The sequence below is a fragment of the Macaca mulatta genome, chromosome 4 (genome assembly GCF_049350105.2).
Source record: "Macaca mulatta isolate MMU2019108-1 chromosome 4, T2T-MMU8v2.0, whole genome shotgun sequence".
Lineage (NCBI taxonomy): Eukaryota > Metazoa > Chordata > Mammalia > Primates > Cercopithecidae > Macaca > Macaca mulatta.
In genome coordinates this window covers 75,220,323-75,233,564 of record NC_133409.1, presented here as the reverse complement: position 1 = coordinate 75,233,564, position 13,242 = coordinate 75,220,323, and positions in this window count along the sequence as shown.

Sequence of the window (13,242 nt, the reverse complement as noted above, 5' to 3'; positions counted from 1 at the left end):
ACAGTAGTTTTCATTTTGTCTTAATGTAGCAAATATATCTGACTACTTAATTTTGCTCCTTTTTATAATATAGCACTTTACATTTAAGCATTCCAGGCTGCTCTTGTGTATTTCCAAAGTAGAAATAGACTGACTAAACCTCCTTTAGTTATGCTGTGACTTTTAAAAATTAAACTGTACTTCCAAATGACTTACTTCATTCAACTCGAAATGAAATAATGGCTTTAGATGTCTCCTGTATTTTAAATTTAGATGGAAATTAAATTCAACATAAACCACATTGGGTATATAATAGTCAAATATCATTTTAAGAGATTATTATTTGAATGGATCATTTTCTCAGGGGCTACTATTTGTAGCTAAGTGAGCAACAGTGGGTTTTGCCAGTCCTTATTAATGCATGGGTAGCTTTTCTTGTTTTCAGACCCATAAATAAAAATCTTTTTCCAAAGAGAGAGACAGATAGGGAGAAAAATTTCCACTGGAGTATTGTACTTTTCTCAGGAGATGGATACATTTCTCCATACATTGTCTTAAAATATTAGCATGTGCATTGTCTATATAGTGGCTCCTGATGGAATGATTTTAAACTCATTTTGAGGTAATAATTTTTTCTGTAAACTTTTTGTGTCAGGCTTAACAGTGTTATTGGTAGGTCTTTAAATGATCATAGATCTTGTCTTCAGTAAGGGGTGGTGAAAATATCATCTAAGAAACAATACTGGAGGGGAGGCCTGGCCTTCATGTTAACCTCTTCAACTTAATACAGTCCTCTTCAAATTACTCTCTCTCACACCATCCCTAAGGTCTGGGCCAAGATATCTAATACATTTTGGGGAAAATCTGTTGAAAAGGCAGAGTACTTCCCATGTAAACACCACTCAGTCATTTAATTTTATAGCTTTTGTTACAACCTTAAGATGCTCTATTATGACTGTTTCTATTTTAATTAAAATTTATTTAATGCTTACAAAGTATAATTAAGAGCGGTTCGCATTGTTGGACACTGATGAAACTTACAAGGCCTGGACTTTAATCATTTTTCTGGGCTCATCGTGAATTTGGGGAAGTTATTAACATTTTCAGGGCTATGCCATTCTTATTGGAAAAATGAAGATGATACTGCTTACTTTACCCATTATAAACTTGGTTTTTTCCCCTGTAAATTGAAGTAGATCACCTTCTCAACTTATTTTTCCTCCACTGTGTTCTACCATACAGGATTATTTTAAAGATATGAAGTGACAAGTGTAAAAGTATCTTTAAACTGTCTATAGAATGCAAAGCATTACTTTGAATATATTTGACATAGATGGTTGCCAAATTTTTTCAAGGTAGGATTCTGACATGAAGGGTGGAGAAGCAGCTATTTTTATAACTCTTGAAAATTAAGCTCTACCTTTTTTGAAGAGGGGAAAATACTCATTAAAATCAATTAGGACCTGGGTATTTAAAAAAATTCTTCAATGTTTGTTTTTTTAAATGGGTCCCCAAAGGGATTTGGCTGATAGGGAGTTTATGGCAAAGGTTTTAGTCTGTAGTATGGCTTAACTTTTTCTGGATTTCATAAAAAATATTGCTAAGCAGGTAACAAATTTCCTGAACTGTTTGGATGCAGATTTTGCCCACACTCTAGGGTGTAAGATGCCTATTTTTACAAAGCAGGACATAAAGGAGATAAATAAAATATCATTCCACTAAGGTTTGTTTTTCCCTTTTATCCTCTCCAGCTCTTTCCAAGAGTGTTGAAATCTGCCAAGATTTATTTTCATGAAGGTAAGTTGCTTCTAGTTATCAGGCAGTAAAGATGTTCTGTTATTGTTTACTATTTCGGCAGCTCTGAAAGGTGCCATCTGAACCCTGTGGTTATAAGGCAGAAATAATGAAAAGCCATTTTTTGCTAGTAATGTCCAAAGCTTTGATTTACCTCTTCAGAAAGCAAAAGATTTATTACTGACACCTAAGGTGGTTTTGAAAGATAACAGGTCATGGAGCCATAAGCGTGAGAGACTTTTGAGGTTTGATCTGGGAGCACTGGGTTAGTATAAGGAGGAGAATTTTCAGAGATGTAGACCATAGCTACTCTGGAGGCACATACAGAGACATGGCCACCAGGTATTGAGGTCCTGGCCAAGAAGAGGAAGTGTGGATTAAGGTCATAACCTTGAGTTGCTCTTACAAAAATGCCTGTGTGTTAAATGTGGTACATGCACTGCAGAGGCAGTAAGTGGCTTGATTATACCTATATAGAACTGAAAACCCTGCACTAGCAACAGTGGAATCTACCTAGGTACTTATGTGATCTTGAGCAAGTTCTCTGCACTTTCTGGAACCCATCTGTATTAGTCTGTTCTCACACTGTTATAAAGAGTTATCTGAGACTGAGTAATTTATAAAGAAAAGAGGTTTAATTGACTCACAGTTCCACAGGCTGTGTACAGGAGGCATGGCTGGGGAGGCCTCAGGAAACTTACAATCATGGCAGAAGCAAGCACGCCTTCACATGGTGGCAGGAGACAGAGAGTGAAGGGGGAAGTGCTACATACTTTTAAACAACCAGATCTCGTGAGAACTCACTCACTATCATGAGAACGGCAAGGGGGATATCTGCCCTCATGATCTAATCCCTTCCCACCAGGTCCCTCCCCCAACATTGGGAATTATAATTTGACATGAGATTTGGATGGGGACACAGAGCCAAACTGTATCACCATGCAGTGGATCAGTGACCATTGAGATGAAATTCCTCAGATGATTTCATTTTATTTAAATATGCAGTAATGACCCTCTAGACATTAGGGATCTAAACAGGCTCAGTTCTTGTGGTGGTGTGGTTATGAAAGGAAATATACAAGACAGTGAATGTAGTAAGAGACATATTGAGGAGTGGATATAGCATGAGGGACACACAGGTTAGGAAGCCATTTTATTTAAGGGTAGAAGGACCAGCCGGAGGAAGTTAAAGGAGATTCCTTTTGAACTTAGTCTTGAATGATGGGTTCAGGAAAAAAAAAAGACCAACAGGGAAACAGGTGTTCTGTATAAATGGTCAGATAGTAAATAATTTTGGCTTTGCACGCCATATAATCTCTGTTGCAACTGCTATACCCTTACACTGTAGCATGCAAGCAGCAATAGTAAATGACTGGGCATGGCTGTGTTTCAATAAAACTTTATTTAAAAAACAGGCAGGGGTCAGATTTGGCCTATGGTTTTTCATTTGTTGACTCCTTCTGTAGAAAGACAATATAAAAAGATGAACTTCATCCAGTATTAAGATGATTAATTGCAATACTTTTTTCAACTTCAGAGTTTAATAAACATGAGTTCACAGATTTATATACGTGTATGTATAAACCTGAGGGTGTGCATCAAAATAAACTGTTCAGATCCCTACAGCACTTACAATTTCCAGGCATGCTGGCCTGGCTTCCATTTCCCATACTTACACCTCATTACCTGAAGGTTTTCTCTGGCTACCAGAGCTGTGAGGCCCTGCATGGGGAGGAGGACAGGCCTGCTGAAGAACCAAGATGACTCTCCCCTCCTTAAGCTATTAACCAATGATTGACAGTACTTTGTAGATAATTATCACAGCTACTTTACCCCATGGGAGGGATCACTCTCAGCTTGAGCTGAGACAAAATGGACTGTCTCGAGCTCCTCAGTGGGATTAAGGTCCCATTTCCTGCAGTTGTCACCTGCTCCACAACACACTCCTTATTGGCTTCTTTCCTTCTTTGTCTGATGTACCCGTTCCCCTGCAAGTCCATGGGCACCTCCCAAACCACCTAGTTGTACCCAAATCCTTGTATTAGCATTTGCTTCTGGAGGAATGAAAACCGAGACAGTATTTTGGGTCTGGAGGACATAACATAAACTCTACATGTGAATACTTAGGAACTCCTGATTCAGAGAGGCTTCAGAAAACCTTTCTCTAAGTAGGGCAGCATTCCCTCTGTGGAACTGATTGTGGAGAATTTTTATTTGGGTGCAGAGGCCACATAATGAAAAACATTTTTCTTAACTATTGACAGACTTGCCTACTTTTTGGTGAGGTTCTATAGCTGAAGCCACTGGTCCCCCTGACTCTCCCTGTTGCTGCAAATGGCATCCACCTGGCCTCACCTCAGGACCTGCATCTTTCTCTTTTCCTCTCGCTTTTGGAGGTGCTAGGCTGGGCACAGGTGCAACTTAGACATGCTGAGTTATCAGGGTTCAGGGAAGTTTGGTGAAATGGGCTCCCTGGGATTGACTGGAGGCCGAGATAGTGTATTAGTCTGTTCTCACACTGCTATAAAGAACTGTCCAAGACTGGGTAATTTATAAAGGAAAGAGGTTTAATTGACTCACAGTTCTGCATGGCTTGGGCAGGGTGTGGGGAGGGCAGTCAGGCGGCTCAGGAAACTTACAATAATGGTGGAAGGTGAAGCAAACACTTCCTTCTTCACATGGCAGCAGGAGAGAGAAGTACAGCGTGAAGTGGGGAAAAGCCCCTTATAAAACCATCAGATCTCATAAGAACTCACTGTCACTATCATGAGAATAGCATGGGGGAAACTGCCCCATGATCTAATTACCTCCTATAAGGTCCATCCCCAAACACTTGGTGATTACAATTTTTTTTTTTTTTGAGATGGAGTCTCACTGTCTCCCAGGTTGGAGTGCAGTGGTGCAATCTTGGCTCACTACAAGCTCTGCCTCTCGGGTTCACGCCATTCTTCTGCCTCAGACTCCCGAGTAGCTGGGACTACAGGCGCCCACTACCATGCCCAGCTAATTTTTTTGTACTTTTAGTAGAGATGGGGTTTCACGGTGTTAACCAGGATGGTCTTGATCTCCTGACCTCGTGATCCTCCCACCTCGGCCTCCCACGGGGATTACAATTTTGATTACAATTCAAGATAAGATTTGGGTGGTGATACAGAGCCAGGCTATATCAGATGGGATTGCAGGAGATAAGTCTGGATAGATTGGAGAGGAGGATATTGCCTGGCTATGAAGGGCCCTGAGTGACTGGCTGAAGAATTTGGATTTCATTTTGTATCTAGAGTTGAGCCATGGACAATTTTTGAAGAAGGAGTGGTGAGAGTGTTCAGTAACATTCAGTAAGTACTTACTGACCACCTACAATGGACTGGGTATTGTGGACAGGTACAGCAGGCTGTGCAGGAAGTTGCAGAGATTCACCTCCTTTAGGAAACTTTTTCTGATTCTCTCTCTTGTCTATACCCCACTATTCCTTCTAATATAGCACCTCTAGCACTTTAGTGCATTTACTGCCTGTCTCCACCCCTGCTGCCTGTTTTATTCACCCCACATCAAGCTTTGTGTTGTATACAGTTAGCCATAGTCAAGGGTCTTCTCCCCAGTTTTTTCTAAAAGTGACATTAGGCCAATAAGCACATTGAGCTCAGCCTTCAGTGGGGAGAAGTCATAATCCGCCATCATGATTCTGGAGAAGGATGGCCCTCTTAACCAAACATCTTTATGCTGATGCCCGAGAGCCTCAGAGAAATGTAAGCGCTATTCAGTGAAACTATTCTTGCCTCCCTCCACCAGCTAAATGCCTGAGTCACTGTTCTACCATCCGGTCTAGTGATTCCCAATCTTTTTTGAGTAAGAGGGACTCCATGAATACTTCATTGTGAAAATTCTCAAGCACACACAAAAGTATTAATAGTGAAAATAGTAATAATGAACCCTCATAGACACTCAGTTCAGCGTTTATCTAGATTTTTTCACGCTTGTTTCCTCTATTTTTTTTTCCAGCCATCATCTCTTCTTTTAAGTTAAATGTACATAGTTTTGGTGGGAACACTGAATTTGAACATGTGTTCTATTCTTAGAGTGCTGGTTCTAGTCTTTGAAGATTTGGCTTGAAGTTTAAAGCATCATGAAAAATAAAACTACAGGTGTAAACCTGCAGTCTTTTTACCCCTTACAGCTTTGGCCTTATTACCCTGAGCAATAAGTCTAACCCTTTTTCCTCTGTGTATTGAAACTAAAGAGTAAGTAGTTGATTCCCACTGTTCTTCCCACAAATTTTCAGCAGGGGTAGGGCCAATTCACTGCTTGTTTTAGGCTTAAAACTCCCCCTGAAGTGCAGGGGTGAAGACTGGTGCATAACTGAAGTCACTGGATATTGTGTGCATAAGGTGGGAGAGTGAGTTGAATTTCATGGGCTTTTCTGAAGCTTTCCGTCTTAACTAAACATGTTGGCATTTTCTGGGAAGTTGGCTGTATGCTTATTGAGAAAGAGAGACTTCTCTTCAGTACAGTGTGACATTTCTACAAAAATCAATGATTTAGAAACAGGTATCTGAAATGAAATGTGCAACTTCACTCTCCATTTGTTGGAAAGCCTGCTGGGCCGGTTTTGAAATCTTCATACATGTGTGGTATACCTTTAGGCGGTGAAAATTATATTGACTCTGCACTTTGGAACATATAACAAATATCTTTTGCAATGTGGCAAAAAATAAAGCAACATCCTGGTCCTATATTTCCAAATTGGTTTTGTACTAGTTATTTAATTTATTGTTTACTTTTAGTACTAGTGTTTGTTTTATACTTTTATCTTGGAAGCTTTTTATCTTTATTAGACTCGGTTACCTAATCCAGTAGAAGGGATGGTAATGAACGTGGCACACCACACTACCCTATCCATGTTGAAACCTGCTCTTTGATTATCAGAAGTAGTGAAGCTTATAGGAGCATGATGATGTTTTAAATTTGATTTTTTGAAAACTAAAGAAGCCAGGTACTAAATATCAACACAATGAAGAAGGAGAGGCTCAAGCCACTTTGAAATCCACCCCCTTCCCCACCAAGATGCTCAAGAATTTCTGCATCTTCTTTAAAGTCCTTAAAAGGATTAACTTCTAAAGGGACTGATAAAGAAGGAGAGAAAAATAAGAAAGTATCTTATATTTCTTATCTTAATAAGAAATATAAGATAAAAATAAGAAGACTAATAAAAACTCAGTACAGGGCTAGCACTTAATTCCATCTCACAATAACAAGAAGAAAGCATAATGGAGATTGAGGAGCAGGGCCATTTACATAATAACTTCCTAGCAACAGCTGTAATGAACAAATACGGGCAGATGAGTCAATTCTCTGAGACACTATCTTACATCAGAGCTTAGAGAAAAGGGAAAAAGGAAAGAAACAAATAGCTGAGATTCCCTGAATTTGGGTTATGTCATATGTAGTTTCAGACCTAATCGCATAAAACTAATTTGGCCAAAGAGAATCCACCTGATGAGACAAATATTGTCACCATCCAGGGAGAGGGAGGGGGGAATGGGTGCTTACCTTTCCTGTTAATGGGTGGGCTTGGGCTGGTACCTGTGAATATTCTGGCTTGGCTAGAACATATTTAACATCAAAATCATCCTCATCCTCATTCTCCTAATCACCATCACTGCTGTCATCTGTTGAGTGCTCCCTAACTCTCCTACGTAATATCTCCTTCAACCTGCACAACATTCCTGTCAAAGTAGATACGATAATCTCCGCGTTACAGATGAGGAATCTGAGGCTGAAAGCAGGAAAATTACCCAAAATCTAATGGTTAATAATTGAAATGATGATAGTTCATTTTTATGGAGCACGTGGTGGGCACCACGCTAAGTGCTTTGCATGGATTGTCTGAGGTTACTACACTCACGGCAGACGAGGAAACAGAGGGGCAGGAAAGTCAGGGCATCTGTCCAAGACCAGGCAGCTTCTGAGAGCAAGAGCCAGAACTTGAATTCAGGCGGTTGGGTCAGAAGGTGCGAGAATTAGGATTCAAATCTAAATATACTTAATGCAAAGCCCATGCTGGTACCATTGCAACTCCCTGCTGCCATGGGCACTTGCAGGGCAGAGGCAGCCATGCCAGTCAAGGATCGCATGACTTGTGTTTCTTTACAGACACTTGATGGATGTAACAAAAGTGTGGTAGTCACATTTTGCTTCTGTCAATTGATTAAGGTGATTCTGAGGCACAGTCATGGAAGATTTGCATGTATGAGTGTGTATGTGTGTACATATGTGTGCGCGTGCTTCCTCTTCCTGCGGTACTTCAACTGGACAGGATTGCACGCTCTAGAACTTTCTTTCAATATTTCCTTCACTTACGGAACCTTTGCCCCATTCAGATAACAGACTGCAATCTGGGAAAATACTTCATGCCGCAGCTTTAACACCAAAGAATGGATCAAAGGCTTCTCTTTTCTAGAATGGCACACTAACATCTTTTATTAGGTGCAGATGTTTTCTGTGCTTGAAACAAAATGAGCGACTACGTGTAGAATTTCAGGCTCCTTGACAGGGAGTTGGGGGTCTCTTTAGGTGCATTGTGTATGTACGGTGGGACTGAGTGAGGGGGGCTCAGAAAGGATTTTTTTGGGAAAGAGAGAGAGGATTCTGTGCTTCTGAAACTGTCAAACAGACCCAGGTTGGTCGTTCCACCTACATTGTGATCCCCAGGCCTCATCCTTCCTCCCTCTGGGCTAGCAGGAAGATTTAAGGAGGGGCATGGATCTGGGGGAGACGGAGCCGGAGGAAAGTGGGTCAGTAGGCTGAGAGGCAGGGGACGCATCTCAATTCCATTTCCTGGATTGTGCCCTTTTGTCAGACTTGCCTACAGACAGAGGGCCTGTGTGTTCCAATTTTGCAGAATTACCTTCCCTGGTTGGAACCCAATCCCCCAACCCCAGGCTCTGCAGACGTCCTCCCTGATCAACGTCCTGTCCCCTTTTCTCTGTCAAGTTGTTCCTTCTTCCCGAGCTCTGTTGTGATTTGGGGCACCTGAGGAATTAACCATTTCTCTCGTGTCTTTGCCTAACCACAGGTGACTGTCTCGACCCGCTTTTAAGTTGGCTCCGCCCTCTGGACGCCTTCTCTTAAAGGGGGAGCTCCGAGGTAGGGCCCTGATTCCGGCCTCGCTACAATCCTGGTGGTGTGGGGGAGCGGGGCCTATTAACCCAGGGGGCGCTGGATGGGCGCGCGGGAACGGCGGGGATGCCGCGGCCTCGCACACCTGGCTCCTAGTCCTCTCAGCCGGGCCAGTGATTCTCCGGGGGGCGGCTTGCGGCAGCTCACACCTGAGGCCATTACAAAAGGCCTGAAACTTAACTCGCTGCCGCGCGGGGGGATGGATTGCCTACTAACTGCAGGCGCCGTGGTGCGCCGAGAAAACAGCGAAAAACTGGGCCAGCGGAGGCGGGTGGGGACATGGCCTCCTTGGAGGAGCGCACCTGGGGTGCGGGAGCGCCTCCTGGCAGCCTTGGCCTCGCCTCCCACGCGTGGACGCGCAGGAGCCGGGGCACAGCAGCCGCCTACTCCTTTCTGCAGCCCCAGGGTCTGAAGGTCGTTACAACGGAAATCTTTTGTAAAATGTTACTTTTTCCTCCCTTACATTTTCTTTCTATGCCCCTCAGTAATTCTGGTTCAGGGGTTAGCGTCCCTCACTAATCCTGGGATTAAAAAAAAATTCTCCCTTTGCATCACCCTTGAATTGGTAGGACAGGGAGACACTGACGTCGCTTTTGTTTTGCCAGCTTTTGTTTCCGGTGCATCAGAAACTTTTTGCACATGAGACATTATGAGATTGTGCCCCAGCCAGTTTCTAAATTATTTCTAGGTGAAAAAATTTTGTAACCTACCTTTGCAGTAAGAATTCCCCCACCCCTCCTTTAGAGAAAGTACTTGACAGTGAATAACATCCTATATTTATAGACCAATAATTGCTACATTTCATACCATGTAGGTTTCCTTCTGAAGCCTCAATCACATTTGGTTACTGTGGTAGGGGTTTAAATGTAGCAACTAATGGGCTGTTGCAGCAGGCATTTCCCTACCTCTCCTTTTATTGAATCTTTAAGTGGCAACCGTGCTTCTCTGGGTAAGAGCAAGGCTTTGAGATTGCGTTCCATGGGTTAGCTTGGTTCTTTAGTGAAGATTCTGAGATCCTGAATTGCATCAAGAGATGCATTTGTCGGTGTGGGTTTCAGATGAAAGCATGAAATCTCACTGACTTGCTGAACACTGTGGTTTTGAATCGGGACTTTGGAGATGAAGCTGTGAAACCTCCCAAACCAAAGTTCCTAACAGAAATCACCAGCTGTGATTTACATACTGGCTTTGCCACAAAGTTTTAGTTCGACTCTGTTTCTGTTGTTATGGTGTCTTATGAATATTTTCTGATATTTAACACAAAGCCCTCTAGCGGTTTCCAAACTGGTTACGTGAGATACCTGAGGTACTTGTGGTATTGTTCGGATGGGATTACTTCATGTACTTTAAAGGCTGGCCACACTGCAGACTAAATAAATCAGGTATCACCCTCTACTAAGTTTTCAAAAAGTCTTTGCTGAATGAAATGCAAAAAGAAAATGCAAAAAGAACACTTGGGCTTTCCTTTTCTTTTCCAGACTCTCTTTACAACTCTTGCAAAGATGTCAAGACATATTTCAGTATTCCACCAGTGAGGTTACAGTTTTATTAGTGATGGCCTTGGTTCGCATCATAAATGTGAATTTACCATTTACTGTTGGCTTGACTGACCTGGTCATGGCCAGAAGGAAGGAAGTTGTGTAGAAGATTTGCTCTTAAACATTTTCCCCTCCCTCACAACCCCTTTCTCCTATAGAAGGCAAAACATTCTCTTCAACTGAAAATGGTGGAAAACATGTTTGTTGTTTTTTCTTTAAATGATAAAAGAGAATTAAGTCAGCTGGCAACAGGTGCAAGTTCCACCCTGTGTGTATGGAGAAGGCACCAGCTGACATGGGCGTGTGCATGTGTATGTAGGGCAAGCTGAAACTATAACCACCACCGCCCTTGAGCAAAAACAGAATGTTTGCAAATGTTTGAATCACCACCCAGAGTTTCACAGGTGACATCTTTACTCCAGAGACCCTTTTTTTTCCAGTCACATAGGTGAAGAAAAGGAAAGGAAAAAGAAAGGGAGAGTATGGAGCAGATGCAGTGATCACTGCCCAGGGCTGGGCACTTTATGAACTGGCTATTCCTGGCAGGGCGCAGCGGCTCACGCCGGTAATCCCAGCACTTTGTACTTTGGGAGGCCAAGGTGGGCGAATCACCTGAGATCGGGAGTTCAAGACCAGCTTGACCAACATGGAGAAACCCCGTCTACTAAAAATACAAAATTAACCGGGTGTGGTGGCTCATGCCTGTAATCCCAGCACTCTGGGAGGCTGAGGCAGGTGGATCACCTGAGGTTGGGAGTTTGAGACCAGTCTGACCATGGATAAACCTTGTGTCTACTAAAACTACAAAATTAGCTGGGCATGGTGATGCATGCCTGTAATCCCAGCTACTTGGGAGGCTGAGGCAGGAGGATCGCTTGAAACTGGGAGATGGAGGTTGTGGTGAGCCGAGATCACGCCATTGCACTCCAGCCTGGGCAACAAGAGCGAAACTCTGTCCCAAAAAACAAAACAAAACAACAACAACAAAAAAACTGGACTATTACAGACTTTGTGAAACTTTGTCTTTTCCTCCATGATTTAACAGGTAAAAAACTCTCAGGTGATGGTGAGTCAAAAAGGAAGCTGGCATCTTAGACATTTTTAAATAAGGTGTTTTTGTTTTTAAACCAACCACACTACATATAGCAGAGGTTACTTAAGTCTCCTTTAGGAACTTAAATATGGCATAAGAGAACCTTATTTTAATTACTTATAGCACAGAAATCTCTTCAATTGCTAGTTGGAATCTATGTAAACATCAGACATCCCTTAAGTTTTTGATCTTGAACAGGGCTGTAATTGAGTATCCACACACAATGTTTAGGTGAGGGTCATCCTTATTGAAATATGTTCTAAAATATCTGAGGTAGCTAGAAACCTTCATCTACTTATCATTAAAGATGTTAGTCTGAAGGAAAGTTTTTATCTTGGAGACTTTGATAGCTGTTACAAATCTTGCAGACACTATTTTCTTACACTGTTTTGGTCAAATCAAATTTCATTTGGAGTAATAATTCTCCATCCTGGTCTTCTGATATCTCAGGGTGCCTCTAATTCTTTCATTTGGTACTGAAAACTTCTTAGTTTACAAAACCTTTCACAGATCTTTCTGATACAACACATCATTTTTTAAAAATCACATTACTCTTGGCTCAAAACTTGTGATGACTTTCCATTGAGCTTTGAGTGTTGCAATGGAAAAGGATCATGAAAATCCAGTCTCCTGCTGGATATAGAAATGATCTCCTCAACCACCTTGTTCTGTCCCCTGCCCATCACCTCTAGCCACCAGCACTTCACTACCTCATGCGGTAATCAGTTTCATTATAGGACATGTTTATTCTTGTACTGGGGCAAAGCTTGTACCAATTGAACCCAGTTTTGCCCACAGGAACAAACATCTGCCTTTTAGATCTGGTGGTTCCTCCTATGATAGAGAAGACATTACCCTGTGTTACCTTATTCTTCTCCAGTTCAGGCTCGGAGCGCTTCACTCCTCCATGTGGCCTGCCTTGACTCAGTATTAGTCTCTTGATACCCTCTAGTTTATATCATTGTTCCTCTCAGGCATTGAGCCAGATCAAGCCCAGACTTATCATCTGGGCTTTTAAGAGCTACCCTGTAAGCCTGTCTACCACATCTATGCACATTTATTTCCAGGAGAGGACTTTGCACTACAAATCTCCTGACTCAGGCTGTCATCTTTTTTTTTTTTTTTTTCCACTGTTCTCTAAATACAGCATAATTTCCTATTTGGTCTGTCTGCAAGATCCAAGAGGAATACAAGTTATGATGATATGATAATGTCATGATTTGGAGAACCTACCATATGCATGGTGCTGACGCCAGGTGACTGAATCATCCCCTCTGCCATCTTGGAAATAATAGTAAGCTTCTTAATTGGATAATAAAACAGTGGACAAAGAAGTGAGTGATTGCAAATTTCAGTAAGAGCCATGAAGCTAGGAGCCACAGGTTGCTGTGCCACAGAATCAGTATTGCATGTAGGTTTGTGTTTGGGAAACTTGATTCAGATGGGCTTGTCAGAGAAGACCTTTCTGGGGAGACGGTGTTGAAGTGATGACTGAAGGATGGTAAGAACTAGTTCTTTGCAGCGTGAAGGAGGAGGAGGAGGAAGAGGAGGAGGAGGAAGACAGCATATGCAAGGATCTGAGGCAAGATAGAGTTTAGCTGCTCAAGGAACCTAAGAAAGCTCTAAGGTGCTGGAGTGCGGAGAGGGTGTTAAAGGGAGAGG